Here is a 17121-nt window from a genome sequence, read left to right as displayed (position 1 = left end):
GATGTCAAAAAAATGATTGGACATCCATTTTAATGAATAAATACTGATGTCAAAAAAATAATTGTACATCACCTATAATATATAAATACTGATGTCTCAAAGGCAATTGTACATCACTTTTAGTGAAGAAAAACTGATGTCAAAGACTCACATGTTCAAGTCTAAAAGAAATATAAACATCACTTTAATTGGGATAAAATTGATGTCTAAGTGCCAACATAGACATCATATTTTACTAAATAAATCGATGTTTAATATCTGATTTTACATCACCTTTATGAAAAAAATCGATGTCTATGTGGAAAAAAACATAGCTCATTATATGTTTAATCTGTTGTAATAGGTGTAATTTATTTATTAAATTATTTATTTCTAACATTTTTTGTAAAAAAATAATGCATGGACATCAGGCAGTTTGCCAGAAATGATGTCTAAGCGAGTAAAGACATCGGGTTATGGCCGATGTCTAGAATAGACATCACCGACATCAACATCGGTTGCTAAACAACATAGACATCGGCCAAAAACCGATGTCTATGAACATTTTTCTTGTAGTGCTAATTAAAGCAGCAGCAGCAAATTTGAAAGTTGCTGAGAAAGGAAAGTTGAGTTTGATCAACTGGGATAAGATTGATGAGGAGATATAGAAAAAGTTTGAACTTGTCAAGGAGCCAGTTAAGTCAGCCATCCATCACTCTCAACTCAAGCAAATCAGTGTGAATCAGATGAGCATGAATTATCTGGAATGAGGACAATCTTCCTGCATCAAGTCTACAAAGGCTGAAATAATTCTTAAACCAAGGGCAAACTATCCAAAATCATCTTTGAAGAACCCCTTAGAAACTGTGTATGAGACACCCAAGCCTGATGAGAAGAAGCTTCTGTCAAGATCAATTGTCTTCTATAAAGATCCAGCTGATTCAGCTTCAAAAAGGAGAATTGCTAAGATATTCAGAAATGGAAAGGAAATTTGTGTGGTAGCTGGACATCCACAATTTGCTCAAGCAAAGAGAGAAGAAAAAGATAGATTAAAGCAGGAAAAGAAGCAAGTTGCTCTAGATGCAAAGAAGACTAAACAAAAGAAAGAGCAGATTGCTATCTTGGCCAAGCTACAGGCTGTGAATTCATCTCAACAAATTCCCTCTCAACCATCTAAAGCTGCTGAATCAAAGAAGAAAATTGAAGAACAGAAGAAATCTCCAAAAAAGAAAGAATTGGCTACAAGAACAAAAAGGAAACTGGATATTGTTGACAAAGGATTGGAAGATCAATTTCGTAAGGTACCCACACCAGCTACAACTCAAGCATCAAAGCCCTTTGTGGCATTTGAAGATATAAGGGTGGTGGATCCCTACAAGAATATTCATGGTGAACCTATTGTGCCCAAGGATGAGCCAATAGAGGGGGATAAAATACCAATTCCTGACTTCAATTTACCAATCCTTAGCAAGCCAAATAGGACAAAGTCAAGGGCAGTCAAGAAAGTGAAGCTGTCACCTCTCAAATCCAAATCAGTAGTTAAAGTTCAACCCAAAGTTAACAGGGGAGACTACTTGTACTTGTGTGACATCAAGGAATTTTCTGATCTAAACCTCTATCTGAATGAACTAGATGAAGTGAGGGGAATTGATGCATACAGAAACATACCTGAAAGGTTAGTGTTCAAGTACAAAGGAGGAAAGGAGATTGTGTGGCCATTTCAAAGGATTCTTCAAGAAAGCCAAGCTGTACTGATTAAAGTTTATTCATCCTTCAAGAAGAACTTTGGGTTCAATGTAACTGCAAGAAGACTAGTATTGAAGAAGATTGAAGAACTAAGGAGTATTAGAGCTAAATATGCACTTCTAAAGACTCTAATCATCCCATATACAGGGAGAAGAGTGCATCTAAGGCCCTACTAGCTGATGGAGTTCATAGATGACAAAGGTGTGAGAAGATTCTTCAGGTTAGAGGACCAATTGAGTATCTCTAGCAATGAGACTCTCTTGGAAATGCAAGAAAAGCTAGATCTCTCAGAATCTGATGAACTGGAATTCCATAGGCAGCTCCAAAACCAGATTGATGAAAACAACAGGAAGCTTGGAAGAAGATCCAGACCTTCAAGAAACTAGAAAAATCTGCTCAGGCTAGAGGAGCATCTTGAAATGACTGTGAGCCAAACTTTGTACATTTTCATTAATTGAAGCACTTTCAGTATTATCTGCTTATCTTTAAAGCTGTATGTTTACGATATTTTGTAATCATCAAGTATCTCTTAATTTATGGCTACAATTCCGGTAGACATAAATTGGGGGAGATTGTTGTGCATATGTTGTGTACTTAATGATTTCATAAACAAAACATCTAAGTAGATTTTACTTAGTGAAATAATATAACACTCGACGGATAAGAGTTATAGTCCCGACGGATAACTCATTATAGTCCCGACGGATGTTAACTTATTATCCATCGAGTGAGTAGCTTATGTAATAATAAGTCTGTAGCACAGTCTGTATACATCTTTGTATAGATTCTGTAGTAGCCTATAAGTCATGTTGACTTTAACTAGATATGCAGGATAGGTTGATTAATTGTATATAAATGATGTCTTGTAATTCTGCATAAGTGAAATGAAGTCAAGTGCCAAAATAGCTACCGACGGATGATTAACAAAGCCATCGATGGATGATTAAATGAATATCAACGGATGTTTAATATAGCAGTCGACGGATGATCAATAAAGCCATCAACGGATGTTCTGAAAGTCGATGGATGATCATATATCCAACGGATATTCATAAAGTTTAACAGATGATCATATAAAGAATTCAAACAACAGTTGAACAGTAAATACTGAGCACAGCCGTCGAGATGTATACAAATCTACTGTGGAAGCCCATTAACTGGGTAATAGAGGATGAAAAGTAGCAAAGCTTAAGACTGATAGTTTTTATGTTTATTTAGTCTTTTTGACTTTGTAATCTTGGTAATATATAAACCAAGAACGTAGCAAATAAAAGAAGAGAACTCAGATACAAAAAGAGAGAAATCTTTGTAAGCAAAATCCTTAGCATTTCCCTGTATTCTCAGTAGTTCGATTTGCAAGCAGCTGTGAGCATTCTTGCACACAGAGTCCTCTCGATATATCATATATATCTCTGGTGGAATTGTTTAAATCCACCAGAAAGTTTTTAAAGACTCTTGTTTTTAATTACTCATATTTTGATTCAATTAAGTTTCTATTCCGCATTGTGCAAAATCAAAACACTTATATCTATATTCGAGTTGAACATTTTTATTTCGAGAAAAAGGTTCAAGAATTCCATTCAAACCCCCTTCTGTAATTCTTGCTATATTATTAAGGGACTAACAATAACCATAACTTATCTATCATCAAAACAATCACAAGTTTATAAAAAGAATAGATTTTAAACGCATAATGACTCACAACACCTCCGTTCTACTAGAGTTATACAAGGATTCATGCTATTATTGAACACATAACAAAGATGCTTACTTGACCGTGCAATGAATGAGGTCCCAAAAGCCTTATACAATAATAATCATGTAGCGAGTGTGAGGTTAGCGAATCCCAAACTATGAAAGCCTTAGGTCACTAGGCACAAAGTGCCATAAGAACTTAATAACTCGAGTATTAAAGAGCTCACTCTTGATCAATTATGCATAAACACATACCTTTTTTTTCTTTTTTTCTCTTTTTTTTCTTTTTTTTTCAACAATTTCTAAATGAGTGTGTTTCACTCCATCTCATTCAACCCTAGACTACTCATAGAAATATGGGCCGACTACTAGCCATTTGACGCCTAGCCTTATACACAACTAGCAATGAAATCCTTCTTTTCTCTTGTTTAAAAATCAGTATTTTTACGTCATAACGAGAATATCATAAATTCTAAATATAACCAAGTGATTAAATCTCAACAACAAACAAGTATGATCATGATCTAGATCAAAAGCAACCCTATAAGACTTTTTGAAAATATTTGTTTCTGGCATGTAAATCAATTCATTAGGACTTAAAAACCCCTCTATTCATCATCACTACACTCATCACATCAACCTAAGGGATCATGTTAAATATGCATGCAATGCAACTATATGAAATCACAAAAAAATAACAAATATGTCCTATATGAACAATCATGCAACACTACGAATGAAATACAACTATATGCAACATGAATCTATATGAACTATATGGACACACACAAACTAATCATTACATTATCACCCCCAAACTTAAAATTTTCAATGTCCTCATTGAAGGTAATAATAAGGATTTCAGACATACCTAGTTGTCAGGAGAATCACCCTCCTCGGGTGGAGGATCATGTGGCCAATCATCCTCGACACCAGTGGCTCGGAAAATAGTGCCCAAAGCCTGTGTCAAATCTACAGCAAAACGACTGTGAATGTCGTGTATGGCCTCCATACGCCTAGCCACTCGCCTGTACTGCTCATCACCAACACCAGTGAAAGGAATATGTCCTAAGTCCAATCATGTATTAGGATTTAGGAATAACTTTTATGTAATCTGTTTTGATTTCATTGATATTAATAAAGACTTGTTTTGTTTTTATTACGGGCTTTATCTATTTAAGTGTTTAAATAAGATATACCATAGTTTAGAGTAAAGCTTTTTATGGATTATGATGAGATCATAATAGTGAGACCTAAAAAGATGATAACTCTGAACTTAAATAGTTCCTGGTCGTAGGATTACTAACTGGTAATTAATAATCCGCAAAGATCGGTACATACTATGCTTGCTTCATTATGAAGGATGTCTGTTCTCATAGACATTTGTGTGGTGACACTATAGCTAGTATGTAGGTGCTTATTATGGAATAAGTTCACTGAACATGACTCGAGAGCTGAACAACTGATGGAGTTCACTCACGTGTCAGCAGTTGTTCACTTAGTGATAGTTGTACAAGTATCCTTAGACTTGAGGTCATCATAGTCATCTTGTGTACACTGAACTATGCTTTGGTTTAGTTCTTAGTCTCCAGGGATAATTATTAGGGCTCTTCTGGGTATAGGAATTTGTACACGAAGATAGTGTATGATCAATAAAGGATCTACCCCTTCCAGTGAAGGAAGCGAATGTTCAAGGCTGAACCACTTATGCTAGTTCAGGAATCTCTGGCCAGAGTAAATGAAATTAGAAAGGAGTTTCTAATTTGCATAGAACTATGCATAGTAAATGGTAAGCAAGTGATTGAATTAGATAGGCTTGACACGAGATCCATGCCTTGTATTTAATCGGGACATTGTAGGGTAGAAGGAGTTTATTGTACGGTAACTATTCACTGACAGGTTCTTGGTATTCTAAGCAGTGAATTCATATTATCCGGATAGTCGCGATATGTGAGAAGCATCACTCACGATGTAGAATAAATGTGATTAATTAATTAATCATATTTAATAAATTAGAGAATTATAAATAATGATAAAATAGTTTTATTATTATTTATTTCTACTACCGGCTTAATATTGAACCTACAGGGTCACACCATAAAAAGAGAATGATTTATGGTGGAGAAATTAATTAATAATGGCTAATAATTATTTATTTGTGAAATAAATAATTAATTGGCAAATTCAATAATTGATTAAATGAGATTTAATTGATTATAAATTAATTAAGAAAAGTTCTTAATATTATTAATTAAGGATTTAATTTTTGGAAATTAAATCAAGAGAGAGAATTATTTCTAAAGTGTTTAGAAAAAGGATTAATAATTAAAAGGTGTTTTAATTATTAATGAGAATAATAAATGGGATAATAATAATAATAATAATATTTATGAGAAAATTTCAGCTGAAAATTTTGCCTATAAATACACTATTATAGACCCTATTTATTCTAACCCCAGAAACCCAAAAGTTTCAGAAAACCAATTTCTCCACCTCCTCCTCCTCCAAAAGTCGTTTTCTTGGTGGATACCGGTGGAGTGCTTCACACTTGAGGAGCAGCTGCTAAGGATCTCTGATCGTTGTGTCCGAATTATTTTAAAAGGTTAGATTCGATCCCTCGAATTTTTATTCACGATTTATATGCTTTTATTTGGATTTTGTATGTGTAAAAGTGTTTTTCCACGTCCCGCTGCGTTTAAAAATCCAACAATGGTATCATAGCATAGGTTGTATGCATATAGATCTGTGGTAAAAATTTCAGAATTTTATGTGCTTGTATGAATTAATTATGATTTTTACAAGTTATATTATGGATTAATTTTGTCTGATGAGAAATCGTTTCTCAGAATAATTTTGAATGTTGATCTAGGTTCTACAAGTGTTGTAGATCGTCTGGGTATTTTTTCATAATTTTAGGATGTATAGATTTTTTATTATGAATTTTTGAAGTTCTTGCAATTAAATTCTTAATTAAATAAGTAAATATATGTATATATAGTATATATATGTTTGTATATACATCTGCTTTGCTGTTATCTATTGCACGGAATAAAGAGAACAGGTACGGCGTCTGCTGAGACAAAGACAGGGCTGTCAGGCACGGGTATCGAGAAAAGTCAGCCGGCGGAAAGAAAGAAAAAAAAATAGGGGTGTAACGCATTCTGGGAATGCGTTACACACCTGTGGCGCATTCACGGAATGCGTTACACCCTTTAATGGCTTAAAAGGGTGTAATGCATCACCAGAATGCGTTACAGGGCTTGTAACGCGTTCCTGTAATGCGTTACAGCCCGTCTGTTGATATTAAAATTGATTTTTGGGAGTTTCGTAACTCCGTTTTGGGCGTGCAATATACCGTTGGATTTTTTCCGAGACGGATCTAATGGAGTGATCAATTTTAGTTTATATAAAAGTTTTGAACTGTTTATATTTCCATGAAGTGTTTTAAAGCTGTTTTTGATTGTTTTAATTGATTTTAAATGCTTCATGTGATACATAGAGATGTATAATGCTTAGACTAATGTGCTAGATGATGTAACATGCCTACCTTGATGTTTATTCATGTTGATATATGTGATATATGCTTAGTTTATCATGCGATGATAGATTTAGGTGAACTTAAATAAACATAAGGCGTTTGTTAGACAACCTAGTATAGTGAAATTGTTTCATAACCTTAATAACAATATTATGAATACAATCATGAGATTCTTGTGTTTGTGAAAACACGTAATTGAATATGAATTTTCGATATGAGAGAAAGGATGATTCTGTCAACAACAGATTTCTATCTGTAAGAAAGGGTTATTAAGTGACGCCTCTTGACAATGCTCCACCCGATCTGGGAATCATCTGATTATTGATTATTGATTTGAAATATTTAATTTAAAAGGAAGAATCTCTTTATAATATGATTATGATTGTAACGTAATATAATCCCTCTAAAATTAAATAATATCAAGTAGTAATTGGCCAATGATACAACGGGCTTGTGTCGGTCATAGCCTTCCAACATGGTAGAAAGTAGTTCTTATTTTTGAATCATTGTCGTTTCGTGCCACAGAGGGCTTTGATTTCGAAATAAGAAATACTTGTCTATTACATAGAGATGTGTACATTGAATAAGAATCTAAAGGTCGTTACGTGCCACAGCCGTGGGCCTTTGGGGACTGATTCAATTGTACGGAATGTTGGGTTAGACTTGACTTAGAATATTGAGTTTGTCGTGCCACAGCCGTGACTCAATTATTCAAGAGGCTAAAGTTTGATTAGGGAATAACATTAGATGTAATTGACAAGAGTTGTCTGCCTATTAACATTACATGGGGTTTCGTGCCACAGCCGGGGTTGTGTAATGGAATGTAGGATCCCTATTCCCACTAGCATTATGAATGCTTAATTTTTCATGTAGGGGGTTGAATAAATTAGGAAAACTAGTGGGAGCCACTTATGAATAAAGACCCGATTCATATAGTGTTTTGAAATGAAATCGAATATTTGCTAAGTGTTGTTATGTGTTTATCATTTACAGATTTACTTTGTACGTTATGTCTTCTGCACTATCACTAGGAGCATACTGGATGCTCACAAATTGACTGGTCCTAATTATGCTGACTGGCTTCGAAACTTGAGAATTGTTCTCAGGATTGAGAAGCTGGAATACGTGATTGACTCACCTAAGCCTACTGAACCTGCTAGTGATGCACATAATGATGAACATGTTGTGTATCGTAGTGGATAGATGATGCAAATGTTGCTCAATGCATCATGCTAGCTTCCATGAACATTGAGCTACAGAAGCAACATGAGCATATGGATGCTACACTATCCTCATGCATCTACAAGAGTTGTATGATGTGGCGGGGAGGACAGCTCGATATGAGATATCGAAGGAGCTGTTCGGTTGTAGGATGTCTGAGGGATCATCTGTGAATGACCATGTACTTAAGATGATCAATTTGATTGAACGTCTTGGACAACTTGGTTTTGCCATGGATGGGGAGCTGAGCCAAGACTTGGTCTTGCAATCGCTTCCGAGTTCGTTCTCGCAGTTTGTTGTGAACTTTCACATGAATAAGTTGGATGTAGCCTGCCTGAACTCCACAACATGTTGAAGACTGCGGAATCGAATTTTCCCCCTAAGAAGAGTTCTGTTCTTCTAATTGGTGAAGGTTCCAATCCTAAGAAAAGGAAGAGGAACTCTTCCAAGAAGAAGAAAGTAGGTGAGAAAATGCCGGTTCCACCAAAAGCTGAAGACCCCAAGAGCAAAGTTGTTTGCTTTCACTGTAACAAGGTGGGGCACTGGAAGAGGAACTGCAAGGTTTACCTTGCAAATTGAAGAAGAAGGGTAGTGAGACTACCGCTTCTGATTCAGGTATGTTCATGATAGAAGTGAATATGTCATTTCTACTTGGGTATTAGATACCGCCTGTGGTTCTCATATCTGCAATTTGTTGCAGGGACCAAGGAGAAGTAGGACTCTTGAGGAAGAGGAGGTGATTCTACTGATGGGAAATGGAGCAAGAGTTGCTGCTGAAGATGTAGAATCATTTCATTTACATAGGCCTACGGGCAAGACTATTGTTTGAAATAATTGTTATTTTGTTCCCTCGATTGTGAGGAATATTATTCCCATGTTAGACTTGGCTGGATTTTCATTTATTATTGAGAATAATGAATGTTCTATTCTTAGAGATAATATTCTTTATGGACGTGGTGCTTTAAATAATGGTCTGTATATGTGACATAATTTACTTCAGATTGAACAAACTATATAAAGAAAAGGGATGATGAAAATCTCACTTATAGTGGCACTGCAGTCTCCATTTAGTGGACATGGAGAGAGGCTGCAATTTGCTAGGAATGGTACACACAGATGTATGTGGACCAATGTCTACGCAAGCCATGGGTGGATTTTCATACTTCATTACTTTCATGGATAATAGATCTAGATTCGGATATGTGTTTGATGAAACACAAGTCTGAGGCCTTTGAAAAGTTCAAAGAATATAAGTATGAAGTGGAGAAACAACCAAACATAGTATTATAACTCTTCGATTAGATCGAGGTGGTGAATACTTGAACGGAGAGTTTCTGGATTATCTCAAAGTAAATGGTATAGTCTCCCAGTGGACTCCTCCAGATTGGTATCTGAAAGGAGAAATCGAACTTGTTAGACATAGTTCGGTCCATGATGAGCTATGCAAATCTTCCAGTATTCCTATGGGGTTATGCATTGGAAACCTCAGCATATTTACTGAATAAGGTGCCTTCCAAAATCTGTTCCTCAAATTCGTATGAGATATGGAAAGAAAGGAAACCGAGTCTTAAACACGTTAAGATTTGGGGATGTCCAGCTTATGTCAAGAAAGTTGACCCAGATAAGCTGGAATATCGATCCGAAAATGTAGTTTTGTGGGATATCCTAAAGAGACTTTAGGGTATTACTTTTGCACCGATCATCGGGTGTTTGTCTCCAGACATGCTACCTTCTTGGAAAAGGAGTTTATCCTTGAAGGAAACAGTGGGAGAAAAATTGAACTTGATGAAGTTCAAGAAGCACAAACTACTACGGATCAAGTGGAAACACCTGTTCTGACTGAACAACCTTTTGTGGAACAGCCCATTCATAGATCAGGGAGAGTGTCTCGCCAACCTGAGAGGTAATATGGCCTTGTCATTGAGAATGACAATGAGTTGTCAATCATTGATGATGACGACCCTGTGACCTATAATGAGGCTATGAGTAGTGTTGACTCAGAGAAATGGCATAGTGCCATGAAATCCAGAATGGAATCTATGTATACGGTATACAAAAGATAGATTATAGCAGATGGCCAGGTGGAGACCTATAAGGCCAGGCTTTTGGGAAAAGGATTCAAACAAAGGCAATGGATTGACTTTGATGAAACTTTTTACATGTAGCCCTGTTAAAATCAGTTCGGATTTTGCTTGCGATTAATGTGGTTTAAAGCAAGCTTCTCGTAGATGGAACATCGTTTTGATGAGACAATCAAAGAGTTTGATTTTATCAAAAACGGATGAACCATGCGTCTACAAAAGGGTTAGTGGGAGCGCGTAACATTCTTGTATTGTATTGAATTAGAGAGTTGACACACATAACAACATAGCAGACCCACTCACAAAGCTACTTTTGATCGTCATAAAGATGAGATGGGTTAGATACCAGAGTGATTGGCTTTAGTACAAGTGGGAGATTGAAAGGAATATGTCCTAAGTCCAATCATGTATTAGGATTTAGGAATAACTTTTATGTAATCTGTTTTGATTTCATTGATATTAATAAAGACTTGTTTTGTTTTTATTACGGGCTTTATCTATTTAAGTGTTTAAATAAGATATACCATAGTTTAGAGTAAAGCTTTTTATGGATTATGATGAGATCATAATAGTGAGACCTAAAAAGATGATAACTCTAAACTTAAATAGTTCCTGGTCGTAGGATTACTAACTGGTAATTAATAATCCGAAAGATCGGTACATACTATGCTTGCTTCATTATGAAGGATGTCTGTTCTCATAGACATTTGTGTGGTGACACTATAGCTAGTATGTAGGTGCTTATTATGGAATAAGTTCACTGAACATGACTCGCACAGCTGAACAACTGATGGAGTTCACTCACGTGTCAGCAGTTGTTCACTTAGTGATAGTTGTACAAGTATCCTTAGACTTGAGGTCATCATAGTCATCTTGTGTACACTGAACTATGCTTTGGTTTAGTTCTTAGTCTCCAGGGACAATTATTAGGGCTCTTCTGGGTATAGGAATTTGTACACGAAGATAGTGTATGATCAATAAAGGATCTACCCCTTCCAGTGAAGGAAGCGAATGTTCAAGGCTGATCCACTTATGCTAGTTCAGGAATCTCTGGCCAGAGTAAATAAAATTAGAAAGGAGTTTCTAATTTGCATATAACTATGCATAGTAAATGGTAAGCAAGTGATTGAATTAGATAGGCTTGACACGAGATCCATGCCTTGTATTTAATCGGGACATTGTAGGGTAGAAGGAGTTTATTGTACGGTAACTATTCACTGACAGGTTCTTGGTATTCTAAGCAGTAAATTCATATTATCCGGATAGTCGCGATATGTTGAGAAGCATCACTCACGATGTAGAATAAATGTGATTAATTAATTAATCATAATAAATTAGAGAATTTATATAAATAATGATAAAATAGTTTTATTATTATTTATTTCTACTACCGGCTTAATATTGAACCTACAGGGTCACACCATAAAAAAGAATGATTTATTGGTGGAGGAATTAATTAATAATGGCTAATAATTTATTTGTGAAATAAATAATTAATTGGCAAATTCAATAATTGATTAAATGAGATTTAATTGATTATAAATTAATTAAGAAAAGTTCTTAATATTATTAATTAAGGATTTAATTTTTGGAAATTAAATCAAGAGAGAGAATTATTTCTAAAGTGTTTAGAAAAAGGATTAATAATTAAAAGGTGTTTTAATTATTAATGAGAATAATAAATGGGATAATAATAATAATATTTATGGGAAAATTTCAGCTAAAAATTTTGTCTATAAATACACTATTATAGACCCTATTTTATTCTAACCTCAGAAACCCAAAAGTTTCAGAAAACCAAATTCTCTCCACCTCCTCCTCCTCCTAAAAGTCGTTTTCTTGGTGGATACCGGTGGAGTGCTTCACACTTGAGGAGCAACTGCTAAGGATCTCTGATCGTTGTGTCCGAATTATTTTAAAAGGTTAGATTCGATCCCTCGAATTTTTATTCACGATTTATATGCTTTTATTTGGATTTTGTATGTGTAAAAGTGTTTTTCCACGCCCCGTTGCGTTTAAAAATCCAACAACCAGTCCTATCAACTACCTGCTGCACATGAGAAGAACCCTCTGTAGGTGCGGGAAGATCCATCCAACCACTCTCTACGTCATAAAAAATATATCAGTGATCTGGCAGTCGGTTGAGCTCAAGTGTGGGAGCTTCTTCAATAGATGTGTCAAAACGCTCCTGAGAAATTTTCAGCTCTGCTAACCCAAGAGAATCGAATGGCATATCCAACTTCCTCTTCCATGGAGGTGCATTCAAAACCTGCAGTTGCTCCGCTCCTCCTTTATTTTCAATAACTGACTCCCTATTAAGGCTCTCTCCAAGGTATCTAACTTTGGCAATTGCTCAAGCTCCGAATTTACGACAGAGTCTACCCACTCTAATTTAAAGCACTACTCTTTATGTTAGGGATTCGAGCATAAAAAGCAACGCAAAAACAAAAAAATTTGAATCCCTACCACAGGATCTATGTATAATGAACGGATAATTACGGAGAATAGATGTTTTACCTTAATGAGCTTTATGATTATGGTTGACAAAAGGAGATCCTAGATTTAACCGAACACCACGTATCCCGCCTTGACGATCTACGCCGTAGAGGTATCCACACGAAAGCTGGTACGGAGGAGGCATGTACTAGCACCAAGAACGAACCTGCTTTTCCTCTCTCTCTCTCTCATTCACCTTTAGCTGCTAGGGTTTTATGTTTTTATCTAATAAAAACGTAACCCTAATTTTAGCCTTAAGGATATTTATATAGAGAGGCCAAAAACAGTCCTAACCCTAATCCAAGTTAGAGTTTATTAAAATCTGAAATTCTATTTATTTAATAATTAAGTTTAACTCAATTACTAAATAACAACTGAATTTCGGATTTAATAATATACAAATTTGAAATTCATTTATCACATTAATTAAGTCTAGCTTAATTAATAATAAATAATTCAAATTTCCCTTTTTAATTCAAATCCGAATTTGAATTAAATATTCCTCCATCCTATCTTTGTGCGACCCTATAGGTTATTATTACGTTGGCAATAATTTAAATATCTCATATTTAAATTATAAATAATGAGTGGCATCTAGTAATACATCATTGCTACCTAAGTAATAATAATTAAATCGGTGATCAATTAAACCTTTCGTGAATAATGTACAATGTAATATAATCCCTTTAGCCTTATATTATAGATCAAACTCGAGGCATGCATTGTGTCATCCTCTGTTAACGTTTAATCCTTCTTTCCTTGATCAATGAGTAAACTATTAAACAAATCAGTATTTGAGCACGGCCATGCATTTTATAGTCTTACTCAATCAAGAGGCCAATAATATCACTCCTTTAATAAAGGAGGGCTAAATTCCATCTAGATCATTCATATTTCTCATACGATTCATAATGTACCCAATGTCTACTTTTATTATTACCCGGTCAAGGATAACTTTCAATAGTATCAAAGTATATTAATTATCGTATAGAAATATAATGATTTCAAGTCAAAGGACCAATACATCATTATAACTGTGAGATTAACTTATGACACTTTAAACATGTAGTATCTCACAACGGGTCAATCCAGCACCATGTATTTAATACATGTGCCTGTGTTTTAACTTTAGTATCACCATACCTATGATCAATGAGATGTGATCATCAGCCAACAAACACACTAGTCTCAATGTACTTATTATCGTCCCTTATCAATATTACTTGACTAGGGACCTTTAAGAATATCAATATTATTCTCATAATCTCATTTCTAAGTCACGTACTTAGAGATATAGATTTACATATCATATTCTAAGGACATTTACTAATCTAACATCTTATCACAGAAAATAAAGATATAATAAATTACTAAAGAATAATCCATATAAACATAATTAATAATCCAAATGTTTCATAATATAAACATAATAGTGTTGTCTCTAGGGCACAAACACTAACATTTTATCCATGGGTAACTTTATTGCCTTGAACACATTAAAAGTGACCTTCTGATCTTGAACCTTCATTGTAAGCTCTCCTTTTTGCACATCAATCATAGTTCGGCCTGTAGCCAAGAATGGTCTTCCCAAGATAATGGGAATCTTCTTATCTTCCTCAAAATCAAGAATTACAAAGTCAGCAGGGAAGATGAGTTTATCCACCTTGACCAACACATCCTCCACAATACCTCGTGGATATGTAATAGAACGATCGGCCAACTGCAAGGACATATATATCGGCTTCGGATCAGGTAGACCAAGCTTCTTAAAGATAGACAAGGGCATCAGATTGATGCTAGCTCCCAAATCACATAAACACTTGTCAAAAGACAAGTTCCCGATGGTGCAAGGAATAATGAAGCTTCTAGAATTTTTAAACTTCGGAGGCAACTTCTGTTGCAGCACAGCACTATATTCCTTTGTAAGAGCAACGGTCTCTCATTCATCGAGCTTTACTTTCCGAGAGAGAATACCTTTCATAAACCTCGCATAGCTAGGCATCTATTCAAAAGCTTCAGCGAAAGGTATGTTGATGTGAAGTTTCTTGAAAACTTCCAAAAACTTAGCAAATTGCTTATCCAACTTCTGCTTTTGCAACCTTTTAGGAAAAGAAGGTGGAGGATAGAACTGTTTTTCCCCTGTATTACCCTCAGGAGGAGTGTTGATAATAACTTTCTTCCTTGTTTCCACCTCGGCATCCTTCAGCACTTCTTCTTCAGCCACAACTTCATTTTCTGAAACTTGACATTTTTCAGGCTCTTCGTCTTGCTGAATTTTGGGGCTTGTGACCTTTCTAGACCTCAAGGTGATGGAGTTCACCTATTCTTCAACTTCCCTCTTGCCTGGACTGGCTTCTGTATCACTAGGAAGCGTTCCTGGTGGTCGATTCAATAAGGTGTTAGCAATTTGCCCTATTTGGTCATCCAGAGTCTTGATAGAAATAGCCTGGCTTTGGCATATAAGAGCCTGATTTTTGTACATAAGCCTCAACTCCTCCAATTCAGATTTTTCATTCGAATATTGACCTGTACTTCCATGCGGTTATTGTTGGAGTTGTTGTCTTGGTGCATACTGTTGTTGAAAACCAGGAGGGTTGAATTGCTTATTTCTAAACTGCTGGAACGAATGTTGCATTGCATTCTGATTATTGCTCCAGCTGAAGTTAGGATAATTCCAGTTGTCAGGATGATAAGTGTTTGGAACTGGATGCTGTGATCTCTGAAAGTTGCTCACAAACTGAACTGATTCACTAGATATAGCGCATTGCTCCATCGCATGCGAACCTGCACACAGCTCACAAACTCTGTTTATCTGATTAACACCATAGTTAGCCAGAGAATCGATCTTCATAGACAATGCCTTTAGTTGATCAGTGATAGCCGTAGCTGTATCCACTTCAAAAACTCCTGCTACCTTGCCCTATGGCAATCTCTGAGTTAGATACTGATATTCATTAGAAGCCATCAGTTCAATTAGATCATAAACTTCATCTTAGCTCTTAGCCCATAAGGCTCCACCTGATGCTGCATCGAGCATGGGTCTGTATTGTGCTCCCAAACCATTATAAAAACAATTGATGATCATCCAATCAGGCATTCCATGATGAGGACAATTCCTAAGCATCTTCTTGTAGCGCTCTCAAGCTTTATAAAGAGATTCTCCTGATTGCTGCGCAAATTGAGTAAAAGCATTTCTGATTGCAACTGTCTTCGCCATAGGGAAGAATTTAGTAAGAAACTTCTGAGCAAGATCCTCCCAAGTGGTGATAGAACCTGCTGGTAGAGAATGTAATCATCACTCAGTTTATATCCCTCTAAGATCTTCCTCATTTATAGCATCTTCAGAAACACCATTGAAACTGAAGGTGTCGCAGATCTCTATGAAATCCCTAATGTGCGTATTGGGATCTTCCGTTGGAGCACCCCCAACTGAACTGAATTATGTATCATCTGAATTATGCCAGCTTGATCTCAAAGGTATTAGCTGTGATAGCTGGGCTGACAATGCTAGATTGAATGTCATTAATCTTGGGTTGAGAAAAATCCATCAAGGTTTTCGTTCGTACTGCTAGATCTCCCATTGTAATGAGTATCTTAACACACAATAAAACCGTGAGAGTAAAAGAGTCCGAGTCATTGAACTTTAACGACCACTGATGACAAGCACATAAACTAAAAATTAACAACACCGAGACCCCGGCAGCATTGAATGGCATTTATGACACTTTATAATGCTCTATTAAGCTTTGAATTAATGCGTTTGTACTCAATTTGTTAAGTGTTTTACCGTGTTTTCTAGTGTTTTTGCATTTCAGGCATTATCTAGGTAATCAGGTGAATTAGCATTATTTTGGTGCTAATTTGGTGTCAAGGTGGTGTTGGAATAAAAGCTCCTGGAAAGCCGACTCGAAGCAGCAAAGAAAATCAGAAATCTGAAGTTTTTTCCAGAGGCACGGCGCGCCCGCGCCGGTCAAGGCTATTGAATGCTAAGGTTATTGTTCTATAGACATAAGGCTATTGAATGAAATATTTAATAAAGTTAGAATCCGATATTTGTCTCATATAATATGATACCTTCTTTATTCTCTTAGTTATAATTGTTAGTTTAATTCTTAGTTATAAACAACCACAATTTGTTATCGTCTTAGCATTGAATAATAACCATACATTGTTGCTTAAGTGCATAAATTAATTAGTTAACCAAATCCAGTCTATGTGGGAACGAATTTGATTTATATCTTATACAACTTGCGAACACGTATACTTGCGTGAATTATAAGCGTGTGTTTAGCGACTAACAAGTTTTTGGCACCGCTGCCGGGGACTGCAGAGTTAATTTTTAGTTTTGAGAATGATCTGGGCCAA

General features: G+C 35.7%; 1 non-coding gene across 1 annotated transcript; it reads left to right on the top strand.

Moving 5' to 3' along the window:
• Positions 1–15851: 15851 nt before the first annotated feature.
• On the top strand, positions 15852–15958 carry LOC141681201 (small nucleolar RNA R71). Its single transcript, XR_012558642.1, has one exon. It is a non-coding gene; the product is annotated as a small nucleolar RNA R71 (small nucleolar RNA).
• Positions 15959–17121: the final 1163 nt, after the last annotated feature.

The sequence above is a fragment of the Apium graveolens genome, chromosome 8, assembly GCF_009905375.1.
Source record: "Apium graveolens cultivar Ventura chromosome 8, ASM990537v1, whole genome shotgun sequence".
NCBI classification, from domain to species: domain Eukaryota; kingdom Viridiplantae; phylum Streptophyta; class Magnoliopsida; order Apiales; family Apiaceae; genus Apium; species Apium graveolens.
Note: the sequence above shows the minus strand (reverse complement) of the source record. Positions and strands in the feature narration are given on the sequence as shown.